Source organism: Narcine bancroftii, chromosome 13 (genome assembly GCF_036971445.1).
Source record: "Narcine bancroftii isolate sNarBan1 chromosome 13, sNarBan1.hap1, whole genome shotgun sequence".
In the NCBI taxonomy this organism is placed as follows: domain Eukaryota; kingdom Metazoa; phylum Chordata; class Chondrichthyes; order Torpediniformes; family Narcinidae; genus Narcine; species Narcine bancroftii.
Genome location: NC_091481.1, coordinates 59,954,328 through 59,970,934, shown reverse-complemented (window position 1 = coordinate 59,970,934; position 16,607 = coordinate 59,954,328). Strand labels below are relative to the sequence as shown.

The following is a 16,607-nucleotide window of genomic DNA, read 5'->3' as shown; positions in this document are numbered from 1 at the left end:
AGCAGCCCGCAGCTTGCATGGTTTCCTTGCCTTGGGTGAACAGCCCACTGCCTTTGTGTTCTTCAGCTGCAGAGCCCCTCACTAGTCTGCCGCCGTGATCATTGTCCCATGGGCTATCTCCTCCTCCTTCTCAAACGGGGGTGTTCTCCCCGTTTTCTGCTGCCACGCGCCAGCCCTCTGCTCCCCTGGAATCTGCAACCCCTCGTGGCTGCTGCCATCTTGGGCGCAGTCCCCATGGTTGTAAAATTTTTAAATAAAACCATCGTAGGCTCCATGAACAGCCAGTTTAACACCTGAACAGAGCTGTTGGCAATTGGAGTGAGCGGATGGACCCCTCAGGTGCGCTGTGTCTCCGCTCCTCTCTCTCCCCAGGCCTGGACCTGCAGCCATGCTGTCGTTACAACAGTTCTGGCAGCATTTCCATGCAAGCTTAATTCTCTCTATTCTACTCTCTCAAATTCTCTTTCTCTCTACTCTCTCTGCCTCCCTCTGTCTCTCTCTCTCTCTCTCTGGATTTCTACCTTCCTCTCTCTATCCCTCTCTCTACTTCCATCCCTCTCTCCCCTCCTTCTACCTCCTCTGGTTCTTTTACGATGATAGTTGTTGCATTTATAAAGGTTGCTGGATGTTGCTTGGACATATCACTAAATAAGTTATGCCAGTTGGGGAAGAGAAAGAGAGAGAGAGAAAGTCGTCGATCAAAGGAACGTTTAAAGAGAAAGTTGCAGAGGGTTGGATTAGACAACTCGATTCCACACTGGAGACCGAGAAATGTGGAAGAGGCCAGAAGTAGGGGTCAGGGCTCAACACAAAGAACCCCAGGTCGGGAACATGAAGTGGAGGGTTGGGGACAATCGATGCAAATTGAAGGTGATATTGAACTAAAATAGATAACAGAAAGGCTCAGCAGGTCAGGCAGCATCTGAGAAGGGAGAAACAGAGAAAAGGAGTTGATATCTCTGATCGACTCTGATAGTGAAACATTAGCTGTGTTCCCATCTCCAGTGGCTTTGCCTGATTATCTCTGAGATTTTCTGTTTAATTTCAAATTTGAAGTATCAACAGCATTTTGCTTTTGAGAGTTTCAGCTATTTATATATTTATTTATCCATTTATCGATCAATCGTCAGTCTATTTATCTATCTGTCTATCTCGTCATCTATCTAACTACAACACGGTAGATACTGATTCCAGCCTTTTGAACCCGTGCTTCCCAATTAACCTACAACCCCGATACACTTTGGAAGGTGGGAGGAAACTGGAGTCCCCGGGGAAAACCCATGCAGACGCTGGGCGAACGTACAAACTCCTCACAGACAGATTCATACCTGGGTTGAATCCTGTGCTGTCTGTAAGGAACTTGTACGTTCGCCCTGTGTCTGCATGGGTTTTCCCTGAGTGTTCTGGTTTCATCCCACCCTTCAAAAAAAATGGGTGGAGTTATAGATCAATTGGGCTGTTACTGTGCTGTATGTCTAAATTTTAATAAAATTGTAGCTAAAGGATCCAAGGGAGCGGATTCTAATCTAATCTGTTTAGATTCCTGCCTATTGGTGGCTCCAATATTTGTCACAATGAGTATAATCACACATATTTCCCCCCCCCCCCCACCACCTCCCATCACAGCCAGGTAGGCATTATAACATCCAATACCCTAGTCCCATAACTCCACCCTAAACCAGTCCTAATCCCATTGTACAACACTTCATATTCCATCTGGACACCCTCCAAGCAGATGGTATTAACATCAACTTCTCTGGTTTCCGTTAGCCTACCAACCCACAACCCCCCACCTCCGCTTCCCTGTCTCCCTTTCTCCAGCACTCTCTCTCTCTTTCATAGAACATTACAGCCCTTGATGTTGTGTTGACATATATATTCCTACTAAAAAATATACTGAACCCTCCCTACCTTGTAACCCTCTATTTTTCTTTTGTCCATGTGGCTGTACAAGAGACTCTTAAATGCCCTGTATTTTCTCACCTCCAGACCACAATCAGTAAGAATTGGTAAGCACATCTCCTCTATAATCTCCATCAATACCAAAGCACCTGCAGGCCTGCATTCTAAGCCCCCTGGTCTACTCGCTCCGCACCTATCTCAAGGAAAAACTCAATCAGGCACTCATTTAAAGACTCTTACTTTTGCACTTCGTTGATTTTTTTTTGGTCTCTGTCTTTATTCATTTACTTATGTGCAGATTTTTTTTGCCCTACTGGTAAGATAACTCTGCCTGGCACACAAGGAAGGGGAATCTCGGGGCTGTATGGGATGTCCTGTCTGTACTCTGACAATAAATCTAAACTTTGAACCTTTTGAGCATATTTCCAAGTTTGAAGTTCATATTTGCTGCAGCGACCATATCCCAAGAGATGGTCACGGGGAATTGTGACAATGAACTTCCATGCAGTGTGCTCTGTGCTGGCTGAATATAGAAATATTTGGAAGATCTAGTGGTTTGTTGTTCATAGTTGGAAAAGGATGGTCACTGAGACTCTCTGTTCAAGGAAACCTACATCTGTTTCTATCTCCCTCACAAAGCAACTCGACTGAAAGAGCACAATAGCTTTCTGGGGATTGCAAGGCTCCCTGTGATGTTGGATGCTGCTCACACCATTGACATTACATTGCTTCTTTGCCCTCTGCCAGAAATGAAAGAGATTCCACCTGCGCCCAGTCATTTGTGTGGTCACTTTCGGGAAACAATGGATTTGCACCTCAGGATCTCCCTGTACTTCAATACCCTGAAGGATCCTGCCATGTACTGTGCACTTTCCAAAGTGCAATATCAAAGTGTCCGGGTAAAGTTTCATTTGCCATTTCTCTGGCTGAGCATTTCGAACTGGTGAATCCTTTGACCACCTTCAACTTGACAACTGCCAATTTAGCCTGCCCAATTTAGTCCCTGGTGCAGGCCTGGCCAAACCTCTTAAGTTGTGGGCCACATGCAGAAAAACACAAAGAGTCACGGGCAAAGCAATATTAAGCCCAGCAGTTTTCAACCACCCTCGGCTCCTTTAATGGGCTGTACAGAACCGACGGCAGTCGGACTGGGCAGTTGGATCCCAGTGGGGGTGGGGGGGGAGTGCTGAGACTTCACTCCGTGTGGGTCCTCACCAGCGGTAGCGCCGCCGGTTTGATTTTTCTAACGGGCCACTTAAAAATGGAGAATGGGCCCGGGGGCTGAAGCTTGGTCTTCAAGTTGAAATGTGGACGTCAATTTCAGACATTTGGGTCGAGCCATTTCTGATCCATGTGCTTCCTTTGTGGAATTGTACTTGGTCTGGCCACGACCTCCAAATAACACTCCAATGCTTGCCATTTTAGACAAGGTGGGTATATTCAAGGCTTCCTGTGCCAGCACTGATGAGGAGAATCTGTCACGCACTGAATCCAAGGTATTTGTGTCCCTCAAGATCAGACATTTTTGTTTAAAAAAAGGTACCAGATAGAAGTAGTCTGGATCACTTCCTTCACTCTTCCAGTTCCCTTAACAAACGGGAGTCCACAATGGAATTGTGGGCTCCAGGGAGCTGGTGTCATGGAGTGTGAGGTCCTAAAACAAGAATCCTTAGAACTCTCTTGCATTGACTCTAATATCTCACACCACAGTCAATCAATCTGAGCCTTGAGGCACAGAGGCATGTTTTTTTAACAATAATTTATCCACTGTGAAGTTTTTGGAAATTAATCTTTTTAATGTTTTTTTTTAAACTCAAATTCTGACAATGGTTAAATAAAAACATGTCTGAAAGGCAGTTATTGAAGGAAATATATTTTTTAATTAAAAAAAGTTTAGACATACAACACAGTAACAGTCCCTTCCGGCCCTCGAGTCTGTGCTGCCCAATTAACCTACACCTCCTGTTACATTTTGAATGGTGGGAGGAAACCAGAACCCCCGGGGAAAACCCTCGCAGACACAGGGAGGACGTACAAACTCTCTACAGACAGCGAGGGATCTGAATCCCCAGGCCCGATCGCTGACGTTGTGCTAACAGCGTTGTGCTAACTGAGCCACCTCAAATATTTCTTTTGCTCTGCCAACAATCAGCAATTCTTTAACTTATTCTGGTAGTCTGGAAGAACAGTCGAGACCGTGAGATCTGCACCATCACAGTGCCAACACCTTGCAGCTTTATTCGAATGATGTACCTCTCAGGCGGCAAGGTTTTTATGAAAGTTTTTGTGACGTGAATGTTGCTGGTAAAATCCTCATTCATTGCCCATCTCTAATTGTCCTTGGAAAAAGTGGCGCTGGGCTGACCTTGAACCATTCCTCTCGCTCTAACTGAGGTGAGGCAAGCGCTTTGACATGGTGATCGAGAGGTAGGGAGGTCAGAATCGTGTGGGATTCAGAAGGAAGTTGCAGCTACTGGAATTCCTGTGCTTGGTCTGGAGATGGTTAAGGTTCAAAGTTCAGATATATTGTCAGAGTATATACATGACGTCATGTGCAACCCTGAGATTCTTTTACCTGCGGGCGTGGCAGAATTTCTCCTGATGGGTAGTGCAAAAAAAACTACTCAAGAAAGATGTGTACACAAAAGAAAGAAATGTAAACCAAGAAAAATGCTAACAACCTATGCAATGCAGAGAGAATTTAAAAAATCAATAACGTGCAAAAATAAGTCCTGAAACAAGTCCCTGATTGAGTTTGTTGATTTTTTTCAAACTTTATTTAAAGATAGAAAAAACACAACATACAGTCTAGTAATCATCAAAAATTGATTTTACAAAGATATATATATGTATAAAACAAGAAAAATACCCCAGAAAAATAAGATTAAAAAAAATCCCCAAACCCTCCCTCCCACCCCTTCAGCCAGCTCCCTTAAGGGGAGCCAAAAATATAAATGATATATAAAAATAATTATAAATGTTAAAAACAATTCAAAGTATATCTAAATGCATATATTCCAAACATGGAGACCATTTGCTAACAAAAAAGGAATAATTATCATGTAAATTATAGGTAATTTTTACCATAACAATATGAGTTTTCAATTCATTATGCTAACGTAGTATATTAATCTCTGTATTGACTTTCCAAGTACTCGCAACACATTTAAGCGCTACTGATAACAACAAACGTACAAAAACAATTTGAATTTTGTCCAAACCCAATCCCCTCAACGAAATCAAATTACCCAAACAAGAAAATCGTTGGGTCTAATGGTAATGTAAAGTTATACAATTTTTCAAAAACTACTTTAATTCCTTGCCAGAATGGTTGAACTTTAACACAAGTCCAAACAGCATGTAAAAATGTTCCAATACATAAATCACATCTAAAACATGAGTCTGAATTACTAAACCCATATTTTTTCAGTTTCTCTGGAGTCAAATATAATTGATGTAAAAAAATTATAATTAACCATTCCATATCTTACATTAGTCAATTTGATTACATATCCACCCATTAGTCAATTTGACACATATCCACCCAATGATCTTCAGGAAAAATAAACACTAAATCACTCTCCCATTTAAGTTTAGATTTTTCCCAATCCAGTTTATCCATATGATCTTGTAACAAATTATACATAACCGAAATATAACCCTTCTTTGGTACAGAGGAAATCAAAGACTCAAATCTCAACAAAGTAGGTAAATACATCCCTCTACCATAATTATCCTTTACCAAGGCTCGAAGTTGGTAATACACAAACAAAAAATTTATAGATATATCAAATCTCTCTCTCTCTCAATTGATTAAAAGAAATAAATTGTCCCTCTTCAAAACAATCCTGTAATGTCTTTATACCCTTAAAATCCCAACTCTTTAAATAATTATTAAATATTGAAAAAGAAATAAGATGATTATTATACAATGGAGTTAAAATTGATAATTTATCTTTTAATCCCTAAACCCTATTTTTTTAGATCCAGATCTTTAACAAATGTTTCAATACCAGCAATTCCTGTAACAAATTCAAGTTCCAACAAAATATAAATTCATGTCCTTCGACCTCAGAAATACACGCCATTTCTACCTTAGCCCAGCTAAATATTTAATTTTATTTGTCCACCTTAATTTTGTAATAATTTAAAATTCTGAATAATATCCTATTCCAACTGGTAAAATTTCACTTTTATTCCAATTAACTCTATATCCTGACAATTCTCCAAATTTCAACAAACACTTGTAACTGCTTCAATGACTGTTTCAGTTCCATCAAATATATCTGCAAATAAATTAATCTTATATTCTTCATTCATAACTTTCATCCTTCTAATTTCATAATTTTGTCTAATAGTCTGAGTTAATGGCTCAAAAAATCGGGTATTTAATAATCCAGCTGGGGAAAAGTGGAACACACATCTTTCTTCTACGCCATCTTGCCACACCCCCATTGAGTTTGTCATTGAGGAATCTGATGGTGGAGGGGGAGCAACTGTTCCTGAACCTGGTGGTGTGAGTCTTGTGGCACTGATACCTCTTTCCTGATGGCAGCAGCGAGAACAGAGTGTGTGCTGGGTGGTGTAGGTATTTATCCTGTGTTTTAGGGACAGAACATATCTGTTAGAAGTAAAACATGAAAGTCTGTGGACAACATGGTTGAACTAAAGAACACAATGCTGGAGATAGTCACACAGTGTACTTTATATCTTAAAGATAGAGATATATAACCCACGTTTCAGGGTTGAGCCCTTCTTCATGGTATGCAAGGTACCAAGGTTAGAAGCTAGCAATTGGCCACATGGGGAAATAGAGCACATAGAATCAGAATTTACTGTTATGAACATGTCACGAAATTTGTTGTTTTGTGCCAACAAACATTTCTGTAAACCACCTTACAAAGTAAATAAAAATGGTGGAAGAAAAAGACAAACTAAGGCAGTGTTTATGGTTCATGGATCGGTCAGGAAATCTGATGGCGGAGGGGAAGAAGCTGTCCTTGTGCTGCTGAGTGCTTGTCTTCAGGCTCCTGTACCCTTTTCTTAATTGTAGCAGTGTGAAGAGGGCATGGCCTGGGTGGTGGGGGTCCTTGAGGGTAGAGGCACCACCTCTTGTAGATGTCCTCAATGGAGTGAAGACTGGCTAGTTTATTATGGCTCATTAGGTGTAGATAAGAATGGCTAGAAAGAGGGAATTTAAACATAATTCATCTACTGTACATCTAAAGGTAATAAATCTTGCTAATCCTTCCCTTACAATGGTTCTGGAGAGATTGTCTATGTAAGGCCAGTCCAAGTAGCAAGGGACTCTATTGTTATGGTTTTGGGTTATATCCTGGTACACAAAATGTGAGTCGTATTCCATGAGAGCTGCAGTTTCTAGGTAAGAAATGTAAGGAGGATCTGCACAAGAAGGTAAGGAGGATTCTACACAAGTTTTAACGGAGATAAAAGGTCATGTGAAGTGAAGAAAAAATTAGCAAAGACACATCTCTATGTAGTGCTGTTGAAGTGTGACATGGTGTGGCACATCAAGCTCCCACAGACACTGAGATAATGACCACCTCCCCTGCTCTTCTTCTAAATAGTGCCATGGGATCCTTTGCATGCAGCTGAGAGGATAGACGGCGCCTCGGACTGACAGCTCATCCAGAAATCGGTACCTCCAACAGTTAAATCCAGACTCAGTACTCCCTGTACTGCAGAGAAACGTCTATGCTTCGATCAATTCCACATCCCTGCTTCTCAACTTGCTGTAAGTTTTGCTCTTTAATTGTATATAATACAAAAGATATGTAGCATGTTTTTTTTTTTCAAAAAGGGTGAAATCAGTGGTACTGATTTTTGTCTCCACCACTGGGAGTCTCTGATGGGATTCATAGAACATTACAGCACAGAAACAGGCCTTTCAGCCCTTCTAGTCTGTGCTAAACTATTATTCTGCCTAGTCTCACTGACCAGCATCCTTCCCATCCCTGACCCTGTCCAATTGAGCCCAATTCACCACTTCAGTGGACAGCCCATTCCACACTCCCACCACTCTCTATATTAAGAAGTTTGCCCTAATGTTTCCCTTGAATCTTTCCCATTTCACCCTTAACTCATGTCCACTGGTTTTTATCTCACCTCAGTGGGGAAAAAAACCTACCTATATTTATTCTGTCTAGAACCCTCATAATTTTAAATGGCTCAATCAAATCTCCCCTCATTCTTCTACACTCCAGGGGAATAAAGTCAATCCTGTTTAACCTTTCCCTGTATCTCAGTTCTTGAAGTCCAGGCAACATCCAAGTAAATCTTCTCTGCACTCTTTCAATCTTATTGATATCTTTCCTGTAGTTTGGTTACCCAAACTGCACACAGTACTCCAAATTTGGTCTCACCAATGTCTTACGCAACTTTACCGTAACATCCCAACTCCTATCCTCAATACTTTGATTTATGTAGGCTAATGTGCCAAAAGCTCTCATTACAACCTTATCTACCTTTCAAGGAATTATGTATTGGTATTCCCAGATCCCTCTGTTCTACTGCAATCCTCAGTGGCCAACCATTGTATGACCTTTCTTGGATTGTCCTTCCAAAATGCAACACCTCACATTTATCTGCATTAAATCTCATCTGCCATTTTATCTTTGCCAATATCAAATCTAGTTTACCACCTCACCATGAATACCAAGTGTCTGAATCTTCTTGACTATCCCCTTCCCCCTAAGTGGGACCTTATCAAAGGATTTACTAAAGTTCATGTGGACAACAACTACAGCCTTCTCTTCACTAACTGTCCTGGTAGCCTCCTTGATAGACTTTATTGGTATTTTATATTCAGTGATGCAGACTCTCCTGTTGGAGACGTGCAGCAGGATGAAGAGGTTGTTGGTGACATCTGGTATCTAACAGATTTGGAGGAAGAGTGACTAATAAATGTGCTGAGGGATATTACCTGCGATCGGCTGATCTGCACGCACTCAAGGTTAATGACACTGGGATGGCAAGGAGCAGTGTTTGGCTATGCAGACAGGAGCAGTGATTGATCGGGATTTATCCTTTAACCTGATGTAGGGGAAGGTGATTTATCTCATTTGCCCTGGAGAAAGAAAAACTACATTGGCATGAGCATGAATGAAGAGGTCCCAGGTAAGTTGGTGGCAAAGAGATCGAGGTATGGGAGGTAAGGTCCCGTGTTTCTGAAGCTTGTGCCCCACAAGGTTCCACTAACAAGCCAATCTCCAAATTAGTACTGCACCTGCCCCCTGAATAAGATCAAAGGATAATCCCCATCCATCCACTGCACCCTTCCACACCTGCTGAATCCGCCCAAAACAGCTTGCACTCTAGTGGTGCTTTTTAACAATTTTAGACATACATCATGCAAATCGGCCCTTTTGGGCCAGGACCCCATGCTGTTCAATTACACCCAGTTGACCTACAACCCCAGTACATTTTGAGCATGCTGGGAGGAAACCCGTGCAGAAAACGTACTAACTTCTTATGGACAGCGCCAGATTTGAATCCCGGATACTGATGCTATTACAATGTGGCGCTAACCGTGCTGCCCTATGTTTGAGGATTCTGAAGTCATCTGAAGCCTCACCTCTCTCTGTGGTCAGTATCGACTCCTGGGGGTTGATGAGACTAACCAAGGGGTCGATAAATGCTGGGGGGGTGGGGGGTCAATAATGCCGGGGGGAGGAGGTTGATTGAACTTTTGTGGTGGTAAGTAGGGGAAAATCTACAGAAAATTGTGCCTATGGCAGTGGCGCTCAACCTCTCGCGAGAGCGGGCCTTTGTGGCTGCTTCGGCCTTTGAATAAGTTGAGAGCCAACGGGAGGATGGAGTGAGCGTAGGAGAAAGATGTATGTGTTCTTTGTACCTTTGGTAGGCCCTCTTTCCCTCCCCCCCACCCCAGCTCCCCCTCCCGTCTCCAAAGCCAGGATTCCATGCCTGGGAGTCAATGAGGGATCAAGTATTTCATGAAGGCGTCGATGGTCTAAAAAGTTTGGGGACCTTGGCTTAAAAGCGTTGCTTCAAGAATGATTGTGTAAAGTTTAGTCCTATATGCAGCTCATTAAAAGGAGCCAATCTGAAAATCTCGCACCACTGTTGATGAGCTTCAGTCATGCTGCTCCGTGAAATCTCACCACCTTCTGGAAAATAAGTCTTGCGTTTTCCATCACCCAATATAGTTTCCTCCAGACTCGGTGAGCGAAATTGTTTCTTGTTTCAACTCACTCAAACTCTTCTACCAATTTACAAATTTACGACTTGTAGTTATTGACCGCAGAGGACATCTGTACAAAGTGAAGGGAGGAAAGTTTAAGGGAGACATCAGGGGTAAGTTTTTTTTTGACACAGAGAATTGTGGGTGCCCAGAATGTCTTACCAGGGATAGTGGTGGAAGCATTTAAACAGGCACATGGATGGAAGGAAAATAGAGGGATATGAGGTAGGAAGGGTTTAGTATTTTTTTTGGTAGGAATATATAGCGTGGTGATATGTATGAGTGTATGCTGTGTATGAGTGGCTGGCCCGCCCACTGATGACTCGCTCCCCAGTAGCTCCTCCCCTTGTGGCCTGGCCATAAAGGTCGACCTCTCTTCTCCCTATCCATTCATTCGAGCGCATGGAGTCAGTGCAATTACTATCTAAAGTGTATTAAAGCCTAGCGTCTCCCTCTCAGTCTTTGGAGTTATTGATAGAATGTATCATATAGGTTGGTACAACATCAAGGGCTGAGGAGCCTGCACTATGGTGTAATCTATTCCCTATAAATCCTCCAGTCTTGGTCACTTGTATGACTGCACCCCTTTTATCTGATCTGCTGTTTAAGTGGCCTTCCCCTCCCTCCCATGAACAAATAAATCAAAATCTATTGATCCCAGATTTGATAATATTTTGAGTATTATGCCCATTTCTGGGAAGATGCATAAAAGTTTTAGAACCACTGATGTATTCTCTCAACCCGGACGCACTGGATGGTCCGCAGTTGTTCTCTAAATGGCCTTGTACCCTTCAGTGCTTAAAGGGAAACTCCTACATTCTCCCGGAACTACCTCCTCTGTACCCTCTCTTTCAGTGTCTGAATTTTAATCTATTTAAAAATATTTACAACATGATAGGAGGTGATTCTGGGCATTTAAACCTGTGGTGCCCAATTACAGTAAAATCCTCAGTATCCAGCACCTAATCGGATCGCGGATGCCGAATATGCAAATTTTCTGGTTGACTGAGGCGCATTCTAATATACCTGCATTAAGAATACACAGCTTAAAAGCCAAAATATATAGTAAAAAAAATCAGAATTGTAGTCCTTAATTGTGTAAAGTTCACTTTAAGCAGGTAGTTCCCGTAATTTGCAAAATTTAAATTTGAACCCTGGTCGCTGGTGCTTGTAACGGCGTTGCGGTAACTGTGCTGCCATCATAATTAACCTCCCCACCCCACGTTTATAGATAAAGCCTTACTAATATATTTAATACTATAAAGATAAAAACTCTGACCAGGGAGACACTTTGAGAGAGTTGCCCCAGCTGCGAGCATCCTGGGCGTTGCCATTTTATTCAAAACACAGCTTTATTCAAACAGCTGCTGTGGACGGGGCACGACCGGGGCGATCCGTTGGCTGAATGTTTGCTCCCATCTTCACCAAGGGGTTGTGTGTTGCTTCAGAGAATATTTACTTTTACAATTATAATCTTGTATTTAAATTTGTATTTATGTTAATATCTATTTATTTATTTCCTTTTTTTGGGGGCGGTTGGTTGGGTTGCTCATTAATTGATTCCTGATACTGGGGATTTTACTATTCAACCAAATTAACTTACCACCCTGTACGTTTTGAAAGGTGAGAAGAAATAGGAGGTTCCAAGGAAAACCCCACACAGACGTGGGGAGAATGTACAAACTCCTTACGGACAGCGACGGATTCGAAGCCCGATCAGTGGACGTGATGATACAGCTGGGACCCAACTAATGGGTCGGCAAAACTTACGGCTGAACCTCTGTACTTCATTCCTCTGTTCCTGTGGGCCAGTGATTTATGCTTGCACTCTTAATTCAAGGTAACCTCCAACCTTCTGACAGAAAGGCCCAGGAGTACCACTGAGCCAAATGGTGGTGCTCTAGTGTGTTGTGAGCGAGCGCAGAGAAGAGACTGTGACAACAGGCTGTGAGCTCTTGTATCACAACTGCTTTTACTTGAATCTCGGGCCGCAGCCTTTAAGGCTTATTCCGTTCCGCCCCAATGTCCCGATGACGCAGGCGCGTATGCGACTTCCAGTCTGGACCGGAAGAGACAGTCCTGTGGCACCATCCTTGCCATGGCTGCCCTGCCAACCGCCCGTGACAAGCGGAGCTGGTTGGCTGCAACAAGAATGCGCGTCACCACACTGCATTCAACATTGTTGAAGCAATGCTGTGACACTGATCCATCACTGCTGTTTCTCATTCTGAACATGTCGGGAAGAAGCAACTCTGTAATGAAGGAACATATTATGTTGCCGTCACAAATGCAAGGAGTGATTACTGGGGTCTGATGTTGTGATTATCTTTAGCACAACATACACCCTTTAAATATCTTTGTTTTGATGGATAATATTTATCTATTGCAATTGATTAATTATGATTAAATTTGATTAGTCATTTTAGCTTGAAAGGATTGTCTGTCGTTTGATATTTACTGATTTCGGATTAATGAGGAGGGGAGTCGATTCTCAAAGTTAGAGTGTAATTTGAAATGCCCTCTTTGCTGGCTGTGTGTGTGTATACGCATGCTGGGCCTATGTACCAGTATGAGTGTGCATCCTTGTCATTGCATCTATGCAGAGGATATGGAGAGTCTGCAGAGGGATATGGATAGGTTATGTGAGTAGGCATACGGAGTGTAATGCTGGTAAGTGTGAGCTCATCCACTTTGGAAGGAAAAGTAGAAAATCAAATTATTATTCAAGTGGCGAAAGATTGCAGCATGCAGTGCTTCTGGAATTGCCAAAGGCTGGTTTGCAAGTGCCGCAGGATAAGGAAAGCGGCAAAAAGACTTTTGGTCTTCGACGCGAGGAGGATTGAAATGTAAGAGCAACTGTACAGGGTACACCTGGAGTACTGCCTGCATGCTTACTTGAGAATGGATAATCCGGCTTTGGAGGCAGTGCGGAAGGGATTCACCAGGCTGATTCCAGAGATGAGCCTATGAGAAGAGCTTGGATCACCTGGGGCTGGAGTTCAGATGAATGAGAGGGGATCTTTATTGAAACACATCAAATTATGAAAGGGGTAGATAAGACAGAGGCAGGAGAGTTGTTGAGATGAACTGGGAGACATTGCTCCAAGACTTGGAAGAGAAGATGAGGAGGGACTGTTTTCTCAAGGAAGACTGGATCAGTGGAATTCTCTGTCCAAGAGAGCAGGAAAGGCCTCTTCGTTAAATATATTTAAGACACATATTTTTGCGTGGGGAAAAAGCAGGTAGGTGGAGCCGAGTCCATGGTCAGATCGGTCATGATCTTATTGAATAGACGAGTCAGATGGCTGACTCCTGCTTTCGTTGTCATGTTGAGTGGACTGCACAGTAAGTGACAGACGCCTGGAATAAGCTCTATTATGAGCCCTGTCACAGGAGTAAATGACGAGGTGGATGGAAGAAAAGATTCAAAGCCTCCTTGGAAAAATTGCAACATCCCCACTGTCTCTGGGAATCTGTGTGGCCAATAATCACTCAAAATGAGGAAGGAGCATTCAGGATGTCACTGACAACCAGCATCCCTCAACAAACTCCGCAAGTGCACCAGTGATGGCGTCCTGTGGGGATGCATCACTGCGTGGGACGGGAACTGCTCCGCCTAAGACCACAAGAAACTGTGGAGGGTTGTGAAGGCGGTTCAGGCCATCACACGCACTCACACCTCCATCCTTTCTGTTGACTTCAACTGTAACTCCCACGACCTTGGAAAAGCAGGCAACCTATTGAAGGACTCATCTTATCCCGCCCACATTTTCTTCACCCCGTCAGGAAGAGATTCATGAATATCCTGCACTGCCAGACTCAAGGAAGGGTTCTTTCCGGCTGTGATCAGACTTTTGAGTGAGTCCCGAAAGAGGAAAATTGTAGTAAAACACAAAAGTCCGTAGACACTGGTGGCAGTAAAAACACAATGCTGAATAAGCTCAGCAGGTCAAACAGTGTACTTTCCTAGCAAAGATAATGGTACATAACCAATGTTTCGGGCTTGAGCCCTTCTTCTCCTTGAGTTCCTCTAAGGCATTTCTGTGTGGTTTTCACTACAATCACAGAGCCTGCAGAATTTTGTGTTTCACATTGAAAAACAAGCCCACCGCCCCTCTCTCACGAGCAGGCACGGTACACCCATGTACTAAAAGGTGCAAATCTAGTTATAATCTGCGACGGGCAAGACACTACAGTCTCCTGCGGGTGCCATCCTGTACTGGCATACACCTCACAATAGATTCTCCAGCATTGCGCATGGCTCACAACATGAATTAAACCCATCACAATCGGTCGTCCAGCATCGCCCGTGGCCTGCGACCCCGAGTGGAGCTCAGGCACCATTTCAAAGCCAAGTGAGAGTGAGCTGTTCCACGTGGTGGGCTTTATACTGCAGCCGGCTTGGGGGGGTTGTGGGGGTAGGTTCGCCTCAAGTGCGGCCACGTGACCTGTGAGAACCAATTGTATTGGGGGTAGGCCGGCTCAGGGGCGCCCACGTGACCTATGAGAACCAATTGTATTGGGGGTTGGCCGGCTCAGGGGCGCCCACGTGACCTATGAGAACCAATTGTATTGGGGGTAGACCAGCTCAGGAGCGCCCACGTGACCTATGAGAACCAATTGTATTGGGGGTAGGCCGGCTCAGGGGCGCCCACGTGACCTGTGAGAACCAATTGTATTGGGGGTAGGCCGGCTCAGGGGCGCCCACGTGACCTATGAGAACCAATTGTATTGGGGGTAGGTCGGCTCAGGGGCGCCCACGTGACCTATGAGAACCAATTGTATTGGGGTTAGGCCGGCTCAGGGGCGCCCACATGACCTATGAGAACCAATTGTATTGGGGGTAGGCCGGCTCAGGGGCGCCCACGTGACCTGTGAGAACCAATTGTATTGGGGGTAGGCCGGCTCAGGGGCGCCCACGTGACCTGTGAGAACCAATTGTGCAGTAGCCTCACTTGTGGGTAGATCTAACCCTTGATTGGCAGGTGAGCTGACTTCCGACCTGTTTCCCACCAGAGGGATCAAGTGACCTTCTGTAGAACAAAATATGACAATAACTGAAAGTTGAAAACCTTCCCTCCATGTATCAAGAGCACATGCAAACCCAGTGTAAGCAGTGGAAGTGTGCACAAACTACCCTGCTACCCATTCCACTGGCCCCCTCTTGCCACATTCGTAACCTCGGAACCCAAAGTACAGGAGAGCAGCATTATTTTTGACCTTAGAAAGACTATTTGAGATGTTATCAGACAAAGTGAGTCCAGAACCCTTGGGACCGGTAGAATCAAACCGGCCGTTTTTCTGGAAAATTGAAGATAAATTCTATTACTTTTAAAAAATATATAATTTAATGTTTGCAGTTTAATGCTCACAGATGACAGAAAGGAATACATTGGATCAGTAAAGTTATGTGAAGTAATTAAGGAGAAATATGGAACTTGTAAAAGAGCTAATCTTGGTAATGGCGAATATGATCATTGTTGACATTATATTTGGTTCATTAACATGCTCAGAAGAAGAAAGTTTGTTCCCATTATCTGATATGTGACACCCAATGGGATTTAACTGCTTCCTTGGTTCACAGATAATGAGGAACGGACATGAAAGGATGGCATCGCCAGTGAACATCTAGAATTTTACAGCACAGCACATGCCCTTCACCCATCATTTGTTGTGCTGACCTATATATTCCTACCTCGTAACCCTCTACTTTTCTTTCATCCATCGAACATTGCAGCACAGAGCCCTTTGGCCCTTCTAGTCAGTGCTGAACCATTTGTACTTGTCTAAGAGTTTCTTAAATACCTCTAATGTTTCAGTCTTCGCCGCCATCCCTGGCAAAGCATTCCAGGCACCCACAACTCTCTTGTGTAACAAAAAAAACTTATCCATGATGTCTCCCCTAAACTTTCCTCCCTTCACAGATGCCATCTGGTACCCGCCCTAGGAAAAAGGTGCTGGCTGTCTACCTTATTTATGGCTCTCAGTATCTTGTAGATCTCTCATTTCTCCAAAAAGAAAAGTCTCTGCTAACCTTGCCTTATGAGACGTTCCGATCCAGACAGCATCCTGGGAAATCTCCACTGCCCTCTCTCCATGGCTTCCACACCCTTCCCATAATGAAATGGCCAAAACTGAGCAAAAGGAAAGGTGGTGTATTGGAATATGTCTGATGGCGATTGTGTTGATCTAATGATTGTGGAAGAGGATGTGCAACCAGGTGTGATTGAGGCTCTTGTCTCTTGATATTGTGTGGTTGCAGTGAAGAGTTGAGTGAGGAAGAAACTGAATGAATACTTCATTGAATTTACAACTGCGTCTTAACATAAATAGTCGGTATTATTTCAGATATCTGGAGGGCTGATGATGTGTACTCATTTTCAAAACAAAAGCAATGGCTATTAATCCAAATGTACCTTTAAGGCAGTACATTTAGAATTGCAGTTAGCACAATGCTCATACAATGCCAGCGACACCATCCATG

At 43.4% G+C, this 16,607-nt stretch overlaps 1 protein-coding gene across 4 annotated transcripts in view; it reads left to right on the top strand.

The window, feature by feature from the left end:
- Positions 1-16,607, top strand: part of LOC138748645 (glutamate receptor ionotropic, NMDA 2B-like) — a 177,336-nt gene that overhangs the window by 50,858 nt on the left and 109,871 nt on the right. For all 4 annotated transcript variants that reach the window (XM_069909184.1, XM_069909183.1, XM_069909182.1 and 1 more), the window contains one exon: positions 7,491-7,657. The gene's annotated coding sequence lies outside the window, so the exon portion shown is untranslated. The remainder of the gene's footprint in view (positions 1-7,490; positions 7,658-16,607) is intronic.